Here is a 5,111-nt window from a genome sequence, read left to right on the forward strand (position 1 = left end):
CCACACCTGGCTAATTTTGTATTTTTAGTAGAGACAGCGTTTCTCCATGTTAGGCAGGCTGGTCTTGAACTCCCAATGTCAGGTGATTTGCCTGCCTCAGCCTCCCAAAGTGTTGGGATTACAGGTGTGAGCCGCCAAGTCTGTCTGCATGTGCTTATGAATGTGTTAAATAATGTAATTGAGCAGCTAGTCTAGTAGTTATGGTAATTTTGAAGCAATGATGAGCAGAATGGTATTCTGTGATATCTGCAGCAATGGTGATGTGAGACATCCATGACTTCTGTAGGAGGTGGAGTCCTGGACACTGCTGATGCCACCGCCACAGCTGGTTGTCTAGATTCATAATTCAGGAAAATGTTAAATTTTGGTTAAAGGCCAGTGACGATAAAGATGGTATTTTTTCCTGCCCCGGTTCCCAGTATCAACCTTCTTGGCCTACTGGGTATGTTGACTATCCCAAACACCTCCATGGGCCCATGTCACACATGAACATCTTCTGTCACATCTTTCCAGAAAAGAAAAATGCTGAGAATCAGCACACTAAGGGATGTTCTACTTTGAAACATTCGCTGGTGTACCCAGCCCTGACCAAGGGTCATGCAGAGGCTGGAGCGGGCAGGTGCAAGGGGTGGCGCCCTGTGCAGGAGGGTGGCCTTGGCTCCTCAGGTGCACAGGTGTGGCCTCTCTGCAGGACCTGTGCTTCCATTAGGAGGCTGGGGTGGTTACATGCTCCTGAGTGTATCTGGGGAAGGAACTCTGTAATTAGTCCCCATGTGTCTACATTTCCTGCAGCTGCTATGGCAAATTACCACAAATTCAGTGGCCAAAACACAAGCCTTTATTCTCTTACAGTTCTGAGGTCAGAGTCTACGTTATCTGACTGTGGTAAAGTCAAGGTGTTGGCATGGCTGGTTCCTTCTGGAGGCTCTGTGGGGGAATCTGTCCTTGCCTCTTCCGGCTTTGAGGAAGCCAACCTTGGGCCAGTGTCACTGCAGGTTGCTGTCACTGCACTATTTCACTAGCGAGGAGTCCAGGGGCCTCATCCTGTTGCTTGCAGAATAAGCCACATTCCTTGGTTTGTGGCCCCTTCCTCTGCCTTCAAAGCCAGCAGACTAAGACATCAGATAAGGTCACACATTCACAGGTTCCAGGAATTAAGATGTGGACATCTTTGGGAGGGGGCGGCTTTGCTGTCACTGCACTATTTCACTATCGAGGAGTCCAGGGGCCTAATCCTGTTGATTGTAGAATAAGCCACATTCCTTGGCTTGTGGCCCCTTCCTCTGCCTTCAAAGCCAGCATCTTCTCTCCTCTAATCCCTGCTTCTGTGGTGACATCTTCTGTCCCACTCTGAAGCTCCTGCCTCCCTCTAATGATTGTGATTACATGGGACCTACCTGGATAACACAGGATAGCCCCCATCTCAAGGACCTTCACTTAATCCCATCTACAAAGTCCCTTTTGCCAGATGTGACAATTTAAAAGATGTCATTCCCTCCAAAATTCATGTGGAAACTGTGAAAGTTGTCAGAATCAAAACAGAGTGACCAATGTTAAGAAAACCCTAACAAACAGAGCTAGGGAAGGCCATGAAGAGAGGGTTTGTATGCCTGATAACAAAAACTATCACAAAAGACTGTAAAAACCACAACCTTGTACAAAGGCCATTATTTTTATTTGAGACCGAGTCTCCCTCTGTTGCCCAGGCTGGAGTGCAGTGGTGCAGTCTCAGCTCACTGCAACCTCTGCCTCCTGGGTTTAAGTGATTCTCCTGCCTCAGCTTCCCAAGTAGCTGGGATTACAGGCATGCACCACTGCACCCATATAATTTTTGTATTTTTAGTGAAGATGGGGTTTTACCATGTTGGCCAGGCTGGTCTTGAACTCCTGACCTCAAGTGATCGGCCCACCTCAGCCTCCCAGAGTAATGGGATTACAGGTGTGAGCCACCGTGTCTGACCAAGGCCATTGAAATACACAAGAAAATTCTTCTGCAAGGACACCTGCCCAGCAGCTGCTACCTTCCAACCTTGGGCCAGTATCACCTTGATGTCAATCTCTGTAGTCAATGGCAATCATGTCAAAATGATTGTGTAATTCTCCTGCTTCTTTCCTTAAAATCTTTGTCTTCCTTGAACATGCACATAGTTACTGTAATATGTGTGCTCACATTGCAAGGCTCTATTCCTGAATAAATATCTTTTCAGAGAGCTCGTTTGTTATTTAGGTTGAATAATAACAAACTTGGTCCCCACTGTGATGATAGAAGAGGTGGGGCCATTTAAAACTAGGTCACCAGGGCTCCTCTTATAAAAGTGGAGTTTGGCCTTTTCTTGCCCCTCTGCCCATCCTACCTTGTGAGGACACAGCATTCTTCCCTCCAGAGGAAACAGCAACGAAGTACCCTCACCAGACACGGGACTTCCCAGCCTCCAGAACCATGAGAAACAAATTTATATTGTTTATAAATTACCCAGTCTGTGGTATTTTGCTATAGGGGCACAAAAGAACCCAGACACCAGGTAAGGTCACACATTCACAGGTTCCAGGAATTAAGATGTGGACATATTTGGGCGGAGGGCGGGGGTCGCTTTGCTGTCACTGCACTGCTTCACTAGCGAGAAGTCCAGGGGCCTCATCCTGTAGAATAAGTCAACGTGTACTTGGTGGGACCCTCAGGGTGTTTCTAGGAACAAGAGGGGGATGGCAGAGCAAACAGGGTGAGCTCTGCTCCTGCTCTCCGCGGGCAGGCATGAGCCCCTGAAGGAATGTGCCCACCAACTCCTCCCCATGGGCTGGGCCCTGGTTCCTGGGGCTGTGCCTGAGCACCTTCTCTCTACCTTCATCATGTCTCATGATACCGTAACCTAGTCTCAACATTAAAAAAGAAAAGAAGGTCAGCCTGTTTTGCCCTGGCAAAAATAGTTTTTTCTTTTTCTGTTTTTTGAGACAGGGGTATTGCTTTGTCGCCCAGGCTGTAGTACAGTGGCACGATCCCAGCTCACTGCAGCCTTGACCTCCTGGGCTCTAGTGATCCTCCTACTTCAGCCTCCCGAGTACCTGGGACCACAGGTGCACACTATTGCTTCCTGCTATTTAAAAAATTTTTCTGTAGAGGTGGAGTCTTACTTTGTTGCCCAGAACAGTCTTGAACTCCTGGGCTCAAGTGATCCTTCTGCTTTGGCCTCCCAAAGTGCTGGGATTACAGGCGTGAGCCACTGTGCTGGGCCAGAATTAGATTCTTTTTTTTTTTTTTTTTTTTTTTGAGATGGACTCTCCCTCTGTCTCCCAGGCTAGAGTGCAGTGGCACCATCTCGACTCATTGCAACCTCTGCCTCCCAGGCTCAAGCAATTCTCCCGCCTCAGCCTCCTGAGTAACCTGGGTGGCACATGCCACCACACCCAGCTAATTTTTGTGTTTTGTCCCCACCCAAATCTCATCTTGAATTCCCACGTATTGTGGGAGGTAACTGAATCATGGGGCAGGTCTTTCCTTTGCTGTTCTTGATAGCGAGTGAGTCTCACAAGATGTGACAGTATTATATAAGGGGGAGTTTCCCTGCCCAAGCTCTCTTTGCCTGCCGCCATCCACATAAGATGTGACTTGCTCCTCCTTGCCTTCTGCCATGATTGTGAGGCCTCCCCAGCCATGTGGAACTGTTAAGTCATTAAAACTCTTTTATAAATTGCCCAGTCTTGGGTATCTCTTTATCAGCAGTGTGAAAACGGACTAATACACCACCGTTCCGCAAAATCCGCACTCGCCAAATCTGAGTCAGCCCCCAGGCCTTAAGAAGGCGACCCCTCTCCTGGCCTCTCACCTCTCAGGTTGGCTCCTCCCAAGTGCTGCCCCCAGGCCCAAGCACCATGCCTCGACTTCCCCTCCACCTGAGCAATGGCTCCTTGGCCCCTCTTCTTGCCTCACAGCTCTAAAGGCTCTGTGGTGATACCTCCCAGCCCCCAACCTGGGCCACACTGCCGAGTCGCTCATCCAACTGCCCACCAGCGTTTCCATGAGGGGGCTCAGCAGGCATCTGAGATGCAACACATCCAGACTCTGACCCCTCCCCTGTACCACCCTGCCCTGGCCTTTCCCATCTTGGCTAGGGATACCTTTGTCCTTAAAATTGCTTAGGCCCAAAACACTGGAACTTAGACAAAAACGGACAAATTCCTCTAAAGACACAAATAGACGATCTGAATATACCTATAACAAGTAAAGAGATTGAATTATTAATCAAAATAAGTAATCAAGATCCCCAGACACAAATGGCTTCAATGATGAATCCTATCGAACACTTAAATAATTAAAGCTGGGCCCAGTGGCTTGTGCCTGTGATCCCTGCTACTCAGGAGGCTTGAGGTGGGAAGATCAGTTGAGGGCGGGAGTTGGAGACCAGCCTGGATGATACAGCGAACCCATCTTCAAGGAAAAAAAAACAATTATTCACAAACTCTTTCAAAAAAAAATAGAAGAGGAAGGAATATTTCCAGTTCATTTGTTGAGGCCAGAAGGACCCTGATACCAAAACCAGACACAGATACCACAAAACTTTAGACTAGTATCTATGATGAATATGGATTAAAAAATCACTCAGCCAAATGGTATTAAACTGAATCCAGGAAGAGAGATACTCTATGACCAACTGGAATTTATCTTCTGACTGCAGGGGATAAATATCTTTTCAATATCCGAAAGTCAATTAATGCAACACACCACATTACCAGAACAAGGAAAAAAACCCCATGATCATCTCAATGGATGCGGAAAAATCATTTGACCAAATCCCACACCTTTTCATGATAAACACACTCGACAAAGTAGGAATAGAAGGGTACTTCCTCAGCCTGGCACAGTGGCTCATGCCTGTAATTCCAGCACTTTGGGAGGCCAAGGCAGGTGGATTACTTGGAGTTCAGGAGTTCAAGACCAGCCTGACCAACACAGTAAAACCCTGTCTCTACTAAAAATACAAAATTAGCTGGGCATGGTGGCGTGCACCTGTAATCCCAGCTACTTGGGAGGCTGAGGCAGAACAATCGCTTGAACCTGAGAGGCAGAGGTTGCAGTAAGCCGAGATCATGCCACTGCACTCCAGCCTGGGCAAAAA

Source organism: Cebus imitator, unplaced genomic scaffold, assembly GCF_001604975.1.
Source record: "Cebus imitator isolate Cc_AM_T3 unplaced genomic scaffold, Cebus_imitator-1.0 Scaffold339, whole genome shotgun sequence".
Taxonomy (NCBI): Eukaryota; Metazoa; Chordata; class Mammalia; order Primates; family Cebidae; genus Cebus; species Cebus imitator.